General features: G+C 45.6%; 1 long non-coding RNA gene across 1 annotated transcript; it reads right to left on the bottom strand.

Annotated features, from left to right (window-relative positions):
• Window positions 1-1927: 1927 nt before the first annotated feature.
• Window positions 1928-5793, bottom strand: LOC311608511. Its single transcript, XR_014782998.1, has 4 exons — window positions 5630-5793; window positions 5413-5512; window positions 4086-4249; window positions 1928-2190 (listed from the first exon to the last, which is right to left on the bottom strand). It is a non-coding gene; the product is annotated as an uncharacterized lncRNA (long non-coding RNA).
• Between the last annotated feature and the right edge of the window lie 9630 nt (window positions 5794-15423).

The following is a 15423-nucleotide window of genomic DNA, read 5'->3' as shown; positions in this document are numbered from 1 at the left end:
AAGGGGCTGTTTTCACCACACTCTGTTTTTGGTTTTGTTTTAGCTTTTTGAGACAGGGTCTGTATAGCCCTGACTGCCCTGGAACTCACTGTAGCCCATGCTGGCCTTGAACTCATAGATGTACCTGCCTCTGCCTCCTGAGGGCTGTGATAACAGGCATGTCCTACCACTGCCTGGCTTGGTTTTGTTTTCTTTCTTTCTTTTTGGTTTTTTGAAACAGAGTTTCTCTGTGTAGCCTTGGCTGCCCTGGACTCACTTTGTAGACCAGGCTGGCCTGGAACTCACAGTGCTTGTTCTGCCTCCCGAGTGCTGGGATTAAAGATGTGTGCCACCACACCCAGCCTGTTTCTGTTTTTTTGATGATTGATACTCTGATTAGTATGAGATGGAATCTTGATGTAGTGTATATCATATATATATATATATATATATATATATTATGTTTATAAATATATAAAGTATGTATTTTGTTTTTAATGTTTAAACTTTATTTTTGTGTATGGATGTTTTGCCTGCGTGAGTGTCTGTGCATTATGTGTATAACTGATACCAGTGGAGGCTGAAGAAAGTGTTAGATTTCCCCTGGAACTGCAGTTACAACTGGTTGTGAGCCTCTATGTGGGTGCTAGGAATTATACCCAGGTCCTCAGGAAGAGCAGCAAGTGATTGTAACCATTGTGCCATCTCTCCAGTTCCTTAGTGGGTTCCAAAAAAATAGACAACTTGAATACAGGTGATTAGTGAGGGGGGGACGGAGCTGAGAGGTGCCGGGGGAGGGGGACCTCTATTGTATGTTATCTATACAATCTATAAAATCCATCATACAAAGTATTTTATATGAAAAAAATCTCAAAGAATTTATTTTAAAATTTTAACGATGTGGGGGTGTAGCAATGGCTCGGAGCCTACAGTCCTTGCTTCACGGCACTCAATTTCAGTTTGACTCCTGGAACCCCCAAAAAGGTGGAAAAAGAGAACTGAATTGCCACAAGGTTGTCTCTGCCCTCCATGAGCCTGCTCGCTCTCTCTCTCTCTCTCTCTCTCTCTCTCTGTCTCTCTCTCTCTCTCTCACACACACACACACACACACACACATATCTATCTCTCTCTCTCTCTCTCTCTCTCTCTCTCTCTCTCTCTCATACACACACACACCATTTACAACACTATAATAATAAATAAATGTTTGTAGTAGAGCTTGGTAATAGGTCCCTCAATTGTACTGCGGTGCCGACTGAGTGGAGTGCGGCGTTGCTCCACCACAGGGAGATAATGATAATAGCTGTAATCTTTAAGCCTTCACTGTGTGCCACATAGGGGCTAAGTGCCCTATATGAACTGTTTTATTTAAGCCCCACAACAAGGTTAATAACATCCCTACCTGTTTTTAGTAGATAAGGACCGTGAAGTGTTTGAGGAGTGTTGACCACAGTAGTGGTTGCCCAGCAGCGAGACAGCATCTGAATCCTGCCAGAGATGCCAACCAAGCCTTCCCATAGAGTGAAAAATAATTAACTGTAATGCTATGCCATCCAGTTTTTTTTCTCTTAGTCTGATTATATTTTCCAGGACCCTCATAAAACTCAGAGACTCACAATCACCGTCACCATGACGATTATCTTTCTCACGGCAGATTAAGTAATTACAATTCCAGCTTCATAAAGTAAGCCTCTTGATTTGTATGAGTCAAATCAACTCTGGGTTAAAAGGGTAAGCGTCAACGGCTCAACCTGCTGCTCTCAGGACAAGGTCCTGGGCCCACATTCCAAGATAGTCTGACGACTCTGCTCTTTAGAGGCCGTAGAGAAAGTGGCCACTGCCTCCTCTCTTGCTAGCTCCATCAGCTGCATCAAAAGCAAAGAATGTTCCAGTGGCTCATACTCAGAAAGCCTCCGAGTTTCTCAGTGGAGTTCTCAGTCCACTAGTCTTCTTTTTTTTTAAAGATTCATTTATTAATTATTATGTATACAGTACTCTGCCTGCATGGACACCTGCAAGCCAGAGGAGGGTATCAGATCACTTTATAGATGGTTGTGAGCCACCATGTGGTTGCTGAGAATTGAACTCAGGGCCTCTGGAAGAGCAGTCAGCTCTCTTAACCGCTGAGCCATCTCTCCAGCCCCTTGGTCCACTTGTCTTGAACATGGGCCATCCAAACGGAGGTGAGTCCCAAGGTCGGACAGTGGAATGCTGAAGAAACAGAACCAGAACGGCAATCTTCAGCTACAACTCCGTAATAGAATCCCTCGGGATGGCTTCAAAACCCGCTGTGTCCTACGCCAGTATGCTCGACCACTTGAAAGAAGGCTAGCTAGGGCTAGTAGCCTGGTGTCTGCATTGTAAAAGCTAAGCCACAAGCGGAAATGAGCCACAGGCATGTGAACTATATAGATAGAACTATACAGATAGGATAACATCTGTATCTCCTGCTAGCAGCGATTGCCGGGAAAAGGAGCAAGGTGAGAGGAGCCGGAGTCACACTGAGAACTTTAGCATTCATACTAGTAGACTTCTCCCTCCTAATCTGGCCTGCGCGTTTGCAAAGTGTGCGACTGCACGTTTGCAAAGTCACGTGACCGGGTGCACATGTATGTTCTCTGTTGGTGCTCAATGAAGCAGGGGAGAAACTGGGTTTGAGCTAAGGGTGGGGCCAGTGTCGGTTATAGAGAAATAGGAGGTGGCTCTGCATAGCCCGGTTGGTGGTTGAGCTTGGACCTTCCAGGAGGTAATCAATATATCTTTGTGAGGATGCGGGGTGACATTAACTTCTCAAATTGACATTCTGTTAATCTTTGACTCTGAATCACAGAATCAGTGAGTTACTTGGGTCCCGTTGTTTTGTATTAGATTCATGAAAAGCAAAGCCTACCCAGAAATACATTATCATCGTCATAAAAATAAAAGCCCTCAGTGGGGTGTGGTGGACCACTCCTGTAATCCCACCACTTGGGGAGGCAGAGGCAGGTGGATCTCTGTGAGTTCAAGTCCAGCCTGGTCTACAAAGGGAGCAGACTGGGGGATTCCAGCCAAGCTATTGTGTTTCTATTCGAACATCAAAAGGAGGAGGGAACCCAGAGGAGGAGCAGGAGCAAGAGACTGCTGGGGGGAGGGGGGGGAGAGATGGGCAGAGAGGAGAAGGCTACAGGTTCAGGTGATGAGCAAGTGAGGATTGGAAAGAGGACCAGCATACATGCTGAACCAGCATACAGGCCAGAGACACCTGGCGATCCATCCCGTGGAACTGATAGCGGATGGTTTTATTCTTGTTTCCCTTTAACCTTTTTCTCTCTTGTATAAGATAGTTGGGTTGTATAACAAAGTCTAATTGTTAAAAAGCAAAGCCAACACCACACGTCCCAATCATTCCCAAGTGAAGACTAAGCACTAAGCACTCAAACATGTAAGACTAGCCAAGCGTGGGGGTGCACACCTGTAATCCCAGTATTAGGGTGTAGGCTTCGCCTTTTCCAAACCTACTTTATTTGAGGTTCCTTAATGTTTATACCTCCCTTCCAACCCACCTACCCTAGATAGGAGAGAAAAGAGGTTAATGGGAACAGGAGAAGTAGACATTTTTGAACTCAGTTCCTGGGAGTGATTCCCTGGTGTAGTTGGCAGGATTTCAACAGACCAGCAAATTCAGCCAGAGTTGATGCTGGAACCTGGAACAACAGCCGGAACCCAGAACCCTAAAGTGTTCTCTGGAGCTGTCTCTCTAGGAGCATCTTGCAGTAGAGCAATGAATAGCCAAACAGTACCAAGACCCAAAAAAGGCCCTGCCTCCTGTTTTGGGCTCATATATATATCCTCTCAGAGTCTGTACTAAGGTGTGTTTCAGCTGACAAAAACCAAGCCCCACACAAGGTGGTTCGTCTTCTAGTGGATAAACATCATGTGCTCTCTCACAGGTCTGTATCCCATCCCACACTTGGGATCAAAACAAAAACATGTTTACATCCACTACACACAGCCCATCTACAAAAGAGAGGGTGGGATTTTGACGTTGGCTTTTGAGGTAGATGGCAGAACCATCGTTGTTACCTGGATGGTATGTGTCCTCCCAAAGCACATATGTGGAAACCTACCATCCACAGTGACTCCGCTAGAGGCGGAGATCTGTGAGACGTGGCCAAAGCATAAGTGTTCTGCCCACAGGAACAGGGATGGTGCGCTAGGAAGGAGGTTGAGGCAGAGCCATAGCTCCTTTGTTGTTCTGCCTTCTCCCATTTGGGGGCACAGCGACAAAGCACTGTATTAGGAAACAGAAAGCAAGCTGTCACCAGACCTGCAATGTCCCCGTATCTTGAGCTGTAAGCAATGGATCTCCGTCACATACAAGTTACCCACTCTAAGGTGTTTTGCTGTAGCAGCAGGAACAGACTAAGACACCATGGTAGTGGATTTTGGAGACACTTCCCTGCAGTGGGCTGTGAGAGTGGAAAGTGCGCTACCCTATAAATGTATTGGGGTAAATTAGGACTGGCATTTGGGCATATTACAATCACATAGGGAAACCAGGCAAAAGTATCAGACACATCAGACCAAAGAAAGGGTGTAGTTCCTCTCACCTGGAACCCCAAAGAGGGAACCATCTAGCCCTGTGATAGCAGCTGCACCCACTGAGTTATTTTGAGAGACTAGGAGTTAGACAGACTCCCTGATAGGCAGACAAACAGGGAGACAGGGAGAGGGGCCATGAGTAACTAATAAAGATGGTGAACTTTGGGGGCTGGAGAGATGGCTCAGAGGTAAAGAGCACTGTCTGCTCTTCCAGACGTCCTGAGTTCAATTCCCCACAACCACATGGTGGCTCACAACCATCTATAATGTGATCTGACACCCTCTTCTTCTGATGTGCAGGTGTACATGCAGATTGAGCACTCATACACATAAAATAAATAAATGTTTTTAAAAAATGACCTGCTTCCTTCTTTCCCTCTGGATCTGAGACAAAAGCCTAAAACAAAAGCCTGCCAGTAAGGCCCCTGCTGATGTGCTGGCTCAACAGGTTCCCAGTTGGTCAGTGAGAGTTACACAACCTTTGTGGGATGTGATTAGCCGCCCTGTCTTTCTTCAAACTGGCAAACGCTAAATTAGGGGAGGAAGACCCTTCAAAGATTTAAAAACCCATGCTGGGCGTGGTGGCATACGATTTAATCCCAGCACTCGGGAGGCAGAGGCAAGTGGATCGCTGTGAGTTCAAGGACAGCCTGGTCTACAAATCGAATCTAGGACAGCCAAGGCTACATAGAGAAACCCTGTCTCAAAAAACCAAAAATAAAAAATAAAAAAAAAGATTAAAAAAAAACTCCAGCCTTCAGGGAGAGGCTTGACTTTCTTTAACAAGATGTGCCTGGTGAGGGTGTGTGTGTGTGTGTGTGTGTGTGTGTGTGTGTACATGTGTTTCCTCACCTGCTAATTCTATCAGCTTGTCAGCTCCGAGTCCCTTGGCCCAGCCCAATGGTGCCCCACCCTTAGCCAGTCGAGCCTTCAATGGCTTTCACTTTCTCTTCTGTGAAGAGAACATTTTGTTCCAGCCCTTTCTGCGCTAGACAATTGTCCGAGTACTAGGGAGGTAAAAAGCTTTACTGGAAACAAACTGGCAGAGTTGTAGGATTGGAATGCTTACCCTTAAATAGCCCTCTTCCTCAGTGATTGTGCTGCAAGGCTTCTATGGGGATTTTTGTGGGGAGCGGGTGAGGTGAGGAAGAAGTTCAGACGGAGGGCAAGCTGGTGCCTTGCCTTCCTGTGCCAGTGCGGTTTCCTTCAGATCCCAGGATGTTTCTGGTTGTGTACATCTAAAGAAAAGTCACAAATGGGAAAGTCTGTCGACTGTGTTTTCAGTTCCTTTTCCCAGAAATAGTTCTACAGTTAATCATTAGGATATAAAGAACAGGAAGACTGTGGAAAACAGTAGAACCCGGAGACAGGGAAAGACGCCCAGGGCAGCCTCCACTGGACCTGAGAGTACTTGGCAACAGGTTTTCATTGTTTTAAAGGCAGGGTCTTTCTGGGCATCTCAGGCTCGCCCCAAACTTGCTATGAAGCTGGGGAGCTCCTGCCTGGAGTCTCAGGCCTGTGCCACCATGTGCTTTCTAGAAGTTTTAACCCATTACATGTGCTTTGGTCTGAGGCCCCGACTACAGCAAAGCTACATAAAGACTGATGCTATTGATGATACACCACTCAGTGTGACCCCCATGTGAACCCCAAAATTAATAATTTGGGGGGGAAAGTGCGTTTAGTTTTTATTTATGTGTATGTGTGTGGGCCAGTGTGAGAATGTGTGTGTGTGGGGTGTGTGTGTGTGTGTGTGTGTGTGTGTGTATGTTTTATATCAAATGAATACAGGAGCCCATAGAAGCGTTGGACCTCCAAGAACTGGAGTTCCATTGAGCCATTTCTTTAGCCCCTCAAATTACTGATATTTATTTATTTGTTTATTCATTTGTTTATTTATTTATTTGGTTTTTCAAGACAGGATTTTTCTCCATACCATTGGCTGTCCTGGAATTCACTTTGGCTGGCCCCAAAACTCAGAGATCTGCCTGCTTCTGACTCCTGAGGCCTGGGACTAAAGGCATATGCCACCAGGCATGGTAAATTAGTGATTTTTAAAATCAACTCATTTAAGTGGAGTGGTGGTAAGTGGGCATGGTGGTGCACACATTTAATCCCAGCACTCAGGAGGCAGAAGCAGGTGGATCTCTATGAGTTCAAGGCCAGCCTGGTCTACAAAGTGAGTCCAGGACTGTCAGGGTTGTTACCCAGAGAAACCTTGTCTCAAAAACAAAAACAAAATAAAAATAAGTGGAACTAGAGGGGTTGGTAGTAAAACAGCTTCTACGTATAGTATGCAAACAGCTGCTTCAGGACTGTGTTAACCTTTCTCTCTCCCTCTCTCTCTCTCTCTCTCTCCATTAAGGTAAGTCTTGCTTTTATTTATATTTTTTTATTAATTTTATTTTCTTTTAAAAAATTTTTTTATTAATTTATTCTTGTTACATCTCAATGGTTATCCCATCCCTTATATCCTCCCATTCTTCCCTCCCTCCCATTTTCCCCTTATTTCCCTCCCCTATGACTGTTCCTGAGGGGGATTTCCTCCCCCTGTATATGCTCATAGGGTATCAAGTCTCTTCTTGGTAACCTGCTGTCCTTCCTCTGAGTGCCACCAGGTCTCCCCCTCCAGGGGCATGGTCAAATATGAGGCACCAGAGTTCGTGTGAAAGTCATACCCCACTCTCCACTCAACTGTGGAGAATGTCCTGTCCATTGGCTAGATCTGGGTAGGGGTTTGAAGCTTACTGCCTGTATTGTCCTTGGCTGGTGCCTTAGTTTGAGTGGGACTCCTGGGCCCAAATCTGCCTATCATAATGTTCTACTTGTAGGTTTCTAGAACCCTCTGGATCCTTCTATTTTGCTATTCTTACATACTTCTCTCATCTAGAGTACCAATAGGATGTCCTCCCCTCTGTCCCAGTTTCCTGGTAAGTGAAGGCTTTCATGGGACATGCCCCTTGGGCTAATATGCAGATATAAGTGAGTATATACCATTTGAGTCTTTCTGCTTCTGGGTTAACTCATTCATTATGATCATTTCTAGCTCAACCCATTTGTCCACAAATTTCGGGAATTCTTTGTTTTTAATAGCAGAGTAGTATTCCATAGTGTAAATGTACCACAGTTTCTTTTTTTTTTTTTTTTTTTTTTTTTGGTTTTTCGAGACAGGGTTTCTCTGTGTAGCCTTGGCTGTCCTGGACCCGCTTTGTAGACCAGGCTGGCCTCGAACTCACAGCGATCCACCTGCCTCTGCCTCCCGAGTGCTGGGTTTATAGGTGTGCACCACCACGCCCGGCTTACCACAGTTTCTTTATCCATTCTTCTACTGAGGGACACTTAGGCTGTTTCCATGTTCTGGCTATTATGAATAAGGTTGCTTTGAACACAGTTGAGCAAATTTTCTTGTTGTGTGCTGGAGCATCTTCTGGGTATATTCCAAGGAGTAGAATAGCTGGGTCTTGAGGAAGCCCTATTCCCAGTTTTCTGAGATAGCACCAGATAGATTTCCAAAGTGGCTGTACTAGTTTGCATTCCCACCAGCAATGAAGGAGTGTTCCTCTCTCTCCACATCCTCGCCAGCATGTGGTGTCACTTGAATTTTTGATCTTAGCCATTCTCATGGGAGTATAAGATGGAATCTCAGAGTTGTTTTGATTTGCATTTCCCTGATGACTAAGGAGGTTGAGCATTTCTTTAAGTGTTTCTCAGCCATTTGATATTCCTCTGTTGAGAATTCTCTGTTTAGTTCCAAGCCCCATTTCTCAATTGGGTTATTTGGTTTGGAAGAAAAAGTGGGGAAGAGCCTGGAACACATTGGCACAGGAGACAACTTCCTGAACAGAACACCAACAGCCCAGGCCTTAATGTCAACAATTAATAAATGGGACCTCATGAGGCTGAGAAGCTTCTGTAAGGCAGGAGACACTGTCAAGAGAACAAAGTGACAGCCTACAGACTGGGAAAAGATCTTCACCAACCCTACATCTGACAAAGGTCTAATATCCAAAATATATAAAGAACTCAAGAAATTAAACACCACCAAACCCAATAACCCAGTTGGCCCATGGTATACCGGTAGGAGATTGTCTTGAGTGTTAGTTATGTAGGAGGGCCCAGCCCACTGTGAGTAGCACCACTCCCTAGGCAGGTGATCCAGAACTGTATTAGAAGGCTATGGAGAGGCTGGAGAGATGACTCAGTGAGTAAGAAAACTTGCTACTCCTCCAAGGGCCTGGCTGTTCTGGAACTCTCTCCATAGACCAGGCTGGCCTTGAAGTTAGAATGCTGAGTTCCAGAGTGCTTTGCTTCCAGAATGCTGGGATTAGAGGCGTGTGTGTGTGTGTGTGTGTGTGTGTGTGTGTGTGTGTGTGTGTGTGTTTGTGCGGATACATATATATATATATGAATATTTTTATAACTTTATGTGAATGGTGTTTTGCCTACTCATATGTTGTGCACCATATTCTTACAGTAGATGCCCTGGGATTGGAATTGCAGGCAATTGTGTGTTGGGCATTGAACCCTTCCTCTGGTTCCAAGTGCTCTTAACCGCTGAGCCATTTCTCCAGCCCCCACATTTGCCTGCCACACTTTTTTGGCCATGAAGTGAGTTCCTTGGTCGGGAGGTAACGCTGTGTGGAATATCAAGCAGGCCTGCCTTCCGGTTCCTGTCTTGAGTCCTGACTTGATGTCCCCGAATAGACTGGAGCCTGGGATTGTAAACTGAATTGTAAGCTCCTCCTCTGCTTTGTCACTTTGTGTCAGGGCATTTTGTCACAGCAACAGAAATGAAATTAGGACACCTACTCCTTCAAAGACTCTTTCAGAATTAAGAGTAAGTACATTTAGTGATTTGACTCCTTAATTCAAACTTAAACTCTCAGGTAACATAAAAAAAGGATGGTGTCTATAGACTGATAGCAGTGTAAGCACAGGATACTGGGTAATGGTCCATCCTGGTGTTCTGAACACAAGACATGGGCAGTGTGCCGGCATCCTGCTCCTCCACTTTAGACATTCATTGCATATATATATATATTGCATATATATATATATATATAATACATTATTATATTATATTGCTGTGTAAGTGAATATATATATATATATTGTATAAAATATCAAATAATACATTATTATATTGTATTGCTGTGTATATTTGGTATATTATATAATATTATAATAAGTAATACTATATTAAAATGTTTAAATATATACTTTTATATATGCTGCCCTGGGGTCTTCTTTTCCCCTTGGGGTATCCAGGCACTGTTGTGTACCAAACTGGACTGGAGGAAGTGAATCTTGGCCAGGGAGGGTGGGTTAGACAGGATCTCAGTCGACTTGAGTGCTGGAGAAACAGTCTTCTCCGGAGACAGTTTTCAGTGACATAGCTCTCTTTATTGGGGAGGAACAATACAAACCTTGGGGAGTTTGTAGGGGTTTTCAGGGTGAGTGTACATTATTGGCTAGGGCTAAGGTGTTGGGAATGCTTCATTTGCATGAAGAAGAATTTCAGCTGCTTGCTGGACATAAGGAGGGAGGAAGTTTAACCTGTCCTGGCCACCAGGTTACCTGACAACCTCAAGGTTCAGCAGAGCCTGGGTCATAAGGCTTAGGTAGACCAAGACATGCGGAGTCAGAGGAGGGAGAAAGCAGTCCTACTTCTGCCAGTCTCATGATACAATTAGTGGTGTTTGGACACATCTAGAACTCACTCTTGCTCCCTTCTGTCTACCTACCTACCTATCTATGTGTCTATCTTTTTAATTATATACATGGGTTTGGGTATGGGTATGTGCACAAGAGCACAGGGCCCTAGAGAAGCTGTTCATGTCAGATGTAGATGGGTCTGGAGTTAAACTTGCTTGTGAACTGCGTGATGTCAGTGACGAGAACTGAACTCAGGTCTTCTTGAACAGCAGTCCACACACGTAACAGCCGAGCCATCTCCTCAGACGGTCTGCTGTTTCTGAGTACTCAACAGAGGAGATGTATTGCTCTGGAGTCCTGTGTGGTAATCCGAAAAACCAGCATCACCTTTTGCATGCGCTCTGGCGACTTTCATCAACTCAGCTTGACTACCGAAAGCCATCGCCTGAACTATGTCACTGGCAACACATTTAACTGATGCCTGCTTATGAGGATTTGCATGGACAGTCCTCTGCATCAACCACATTTCAGCATTGCTCCAGTGCCGATGGCAGCTGGCTTGTCCATTGTGACTCTATGACCATGGTGTCACGAGACTGTAAAAGAGAGAGTAACGGCCCAAGAAAGAGCTTGCTTTCCTCCTCCCTCTCTCCAGGGTCTCATTGCATAGCCCTGTGAAATTGAGGCTGGCTGGAACTCACAGAGATCCACCTACCTGTGGCTTCCAAGGCCTGAGGTCAAAGATGCGCACTACCTTGATCAAGGAAGAAAAGCTTTTTTTTTCTATTCTAATTTTATGTGTATGTGTGAGTGCCTATATGCATGCGTGTTTACCGCATGCATGTCAGGTGCCTGTGGACATCACAAGACACGGTTGGATCCCCTAGTGCTAGTTATGATCTAGCCAGTTGTCACAGCCATGAGGACAAGTAGTAGAGGCTTTGCTTGACAAAGTTCCAAAGATCTCTGGCTGATCACCACTGTCCTTAAATAGTACGTATGGTCCAGGTGTAATTTTGTCTACAAATCTGCCTTTTCTCCTAAAACTGTCTTTTTCTCTTTATTTCTCAGCTCTAAGGAAATTCATACAGGGGAAACTTTTTCCCACAGAGAATGTTGAAAGAGGGCATCTGGCCAAAGGCTTGAGACAATGAGAGACTTTTGGCTCTGACTGTGAGCACCCAAGCAGAAACTGCATGAAGGAAAGTTAAGACCTTGACATAGCAGGTGTGTGTGTGTGTGTGCGTGTGTGTGTGTGTGTGTGTGTGTGTGTGTGTGTGTGTGTATTGAGACAGAGTCTCACTATGTATCTATCCTTGGCTGTACTAGAATTTGCTGTGTAAACCAGGCTGGCCTTGAACTTACAGAGATCCACCTGACTCTTCTTCTCAAGGGTGGGAATGAACTTGGAAGTGGTGGCGCACGCTTTTAATCCCAGCACTTGGGAGGCAGAGGCAGGTGGATCTCTGTGAATTCAAGGCTATTCTGGTCTTGAGTTCTAGGACAACCAGGGCTACACAAAGAAACCCTGTCTCAAAACAAAACAAAACAGCATGCTCAATGTATGTGACTTCTAAGAAAGGAATGAGACAGAGGGTCATTCCAAAGAGGAAATCTACAGGACAAGGACCAGGACATGTATAGTTGGTGCTTTGGTAAAACAGGTGTCCTGGTGTGACTGGATCATCAGGTATTGTGAGAGATGAGAAGAAAGCAAAACAGAACAAAAAGTGTTCTGTGGCCAAGCTAGGCACAGAACTGCGATTTTTCTCTTCTAAGCCAATGGTTCTTAAAAATGTTGTCGCCAGTCCAATAACCTCAGCATGACTTGGGGACTTGCTGGGAGTGTACATTCTTGGGCCCACCTCCATCCGCTGGGCCAGAAACACTGGGGGTAGGTAATAGCAGTCGTATCCTGGTGAGTTCTTTTTTAACAGTGTGTGTGTGTGTGTGTGTGTGTGTGTGTGTGTGTGTGTGCATGTGCAGGTGGTATACGTGTGAAGTGCTGAGGAGGTTAGAAGGGGTATCAGATCTCCTGGAACTGGAGTTACAGAGAGGTCTGAACCACCATGTGAGTGCTGAAAACAGTGGTCCTCTGTAAGGGCAGCAAATACTTGTAACTGCTGAGCTATCTCTTTAATCCCATGAAGCCCGTTTTCTTTAGCCATTCATCAAAAGATGAGCACGCAGGCTAATTCCAAGAGTTAGGTATGATGACCTGTGCTTCGGTGGACGTAGGTTTGCAGGGGCCTGGAGGTCATCAGGTTGATCAAAGCAAGTTAAACTCAGAAAGACAAATATTGCGTGTCAGGAGGTGAAATGGGGACCAGAGAGGACCAAGGGTGATAGGATGATCAGAGTGCATTGTATGAAACCTGTTACTTTTGTACAAATAATATATACTTTAAAGGGTGTGTGGTGGTGGGGGTGGGGGTGGGGGTGGTGTGGATGGAAGATGGGGTGGAGGCTGTGTCTCCAAGAGTATTTCAGGAGTCCTGCTGAGAGAAGTCCGAGGAAGCCAACCACTCTGAAACTTGAACTACAAGAAGGAGTGGGACCAGTAACACAAGAGGGGTGCTGGAGAGAGAGGAACCAATGATGCCAGGATTATATTTTAATAAGCGCGTATTTCACAGTGACTCATATTTTCCTAGGAAATAGATCTGAGCTCCCTCCACTAGAAAATGAGACATCTGGCTGGGCATGGTGGTGCACGCCTGTAATCCCAGCACTAGGGAGGAAAAGGCAGGTGGATCACTGTGGGTTTGAGGCCAGCCTGGTCTACAAAGTGAGTCCAGGACAGCTAAGGCTACACAGAGAAACTCTGTCTTGAAAACCTTTTTTTTTTTTCCTCCCTGAGACAGGGTTTCTCTGTATAGCCTTGGCTCTCCTGGACTCGCTTAGTAGACCAGGCTGGCCTCGAACTCATACAGATCCACCTGCTTTTACCTCCCAAGATTTGGGATTACAGGCATGAGCCACCACACCCTGTTGGTATCTTTTTTTTTTTTTCTTTTTCCTGAGACAGAGTTTCTCTGTGTAGCCCTGGCTGTCCTGGAACTCTCTTTGTAGACCAGGCTGGCCTCGAACTCACACCCCTCCCTCTGCCTCTTGAGTGCTGGGATTAAAAGCGTGTGCCACCACACCCAGCAATAGTGAGTATATTAGTCTTTGGCCTCAGTTACTGTGTTTTAGAGGCCTCAGGACCCAATCAATTAACATACTGACCCCGTGATAGCTGGAGAAACTCCATTTTATGCTAGGCATCCATCTTAGTACCAACTAGCCATTGTCTCTATCTCCAGCCCCTGGAAGGTAAGTTCCCAGTGACCCTGACTCAGTGAACCCCAACCAGAAATGTACAGCTGTGACCATGTGCTGTATTATGCTATGACTAATTGCTTTTTAATTTTTAAAAAATTTTTTGGCTTCTGAACCTGCTTATGCAGACATTCAGGGGCTATTTTGGGGTCACCCTAATACCGTAACTACTTAATCTTGGTAGAGCAGAACAGCTCGTAGCTTGATTGTACAGATTCTTGTGGGACCTTAATGGCCCAGGATTAGTGGAGGAAGGGTCGACTCAAGTTTCAACTCCAGACACCTCATATGAGGACGGCGGCGGCGGGTATTGGTTCCCTCCTCTCTCCCAACCTGGCATGAGAAAATTGGCTGCCCCACTCTCAACCCGGTAAGAATTTACTACTCTGACAGTTATCAGCACTCACTCCTACTTTGACCTTCTAAAGCTTTCCTACTCCGGGGCCGGCCAGTTGTGTATATAGGGCCACACAAACTTTGCCCCAGAGACCCTGCCCACCTCCCCCAGAGGCATGAATACCACCCACCCCCAAACTGAACCAGCTCTCCGTAGCTGTTCCTGGGTGTTTTCTTTGCTAACCAAGGCCTTGCCTCATACCCCACCCGCACACACACCCCATGCCCCCCCCATACCCCCACCCCCACCACCCCCACCAGCTAAGCTTCCCTCCCTCCAGCTCAGCCCAGTGCAGCAGGCTGGCTACCTCCCAGGGGAGAAGTGGACAGAGAATGGCAGATACTGAAGGCCTTCTGTGGGTTTATGGCTTTAAAAATCCTTCCCTCGTCCCCACTTCGTGTGGAAATCTCAAGTTTGGCTCAGGGACTGTTGTCCCGCTAGTAGTAGCTTTAATAAATTTAACTAAACAATAATCCGATTGAGTCTGTGCTCTTTTCCTGGAGGTTCCAAACTCCATCCTCCTCTTCCTCCTCCTCTTCCTCCTCTTCTTCCTCTAGTAATGCTAAATAGACTCCCATATAGAGATCAAAGGAAGCAGCAACAGCATCCAAGCAGTGAGAGAAGAATAAGAAAGCTAGGGGCTGGAGAGATGGCACACAGGTTAAAAGCCGTGACTGCACTTCCTGAGGTCCTGAGTTCAATTCCCAGCAACCACATGGTGGCTCACTACCATCGATAATGTGATCTAGTGCCCTCTTCTAGCAGGCAGGCCTGCATGTAGGTAGAGCACTGTATCCATCATAAATAAATAAATCTTTTTTTTTGTTGTTGTTGTTTTGTTTTTGAGACAGGGTTTCTCTGTGTAGCCTTGGCTGTCCTGGACTCGCTTTGTAGACCAGGCTGGCCTTGAACTCACAGCGATCCACCTGCCTCTGCCTCCCAAGTGCTAGGATTAAAGGCATGCGCCACCACGCCCAGTTAAATAAATAAATCTTAAAAAAAAAAAAGCTAATAATAATGGTTTGATTTTCCTCCCTCCTAACTTCTATCTTGATGTCATTTTAAGGAAATATTAACTATCTTGATTTTTAATATTTTATCCTCTGGAGAGGAGCGTGCTCCCAATCTGTTGCTGGTACTCAGTAAGCAGGGACGGGGCGATAGCTTTAATAGGAGACTAAATATGGTTTCTGTAATTTGAAAAAGATGAAACCTGTAGCCTACTTTTTAAAAAACAAACAAACAAACAAGATGTATTATTATGCTGGAGATATGGCTCAGCGGTTAAAAGGGTGCTTGCTGTTCTTGCAGAGGGGCCAGGTCTCTCGCTCCAGGAGATCCTGACACCCTTTTCTGAACTCTGAAGGCACTGCACGTGTGTGGCGCGCACTGCATATGTGTGGCGCGCACTGCACGAGTGTGGCGCACACTGCATATGTGTGGCGCGCACTGCATACGTGTGGCGCACCCACATACCCGTAAGCAAAGCA

The sequence above is a fragment of the Acomys minous genome, assembly GCF_964271855.1.
Source record: "Acomys minous genome assembly, chromosome: 11".
Classification (NCBI taxonomy): domain Eukaryota; kingdom Metazoa; phylum Chordata; class Mammalia; order Rodentia; family Muridae; genus Acomys; species Acomys minous.
This window is presented reverse-complemented; position numbering and strand designations above follow the sequence as displayed.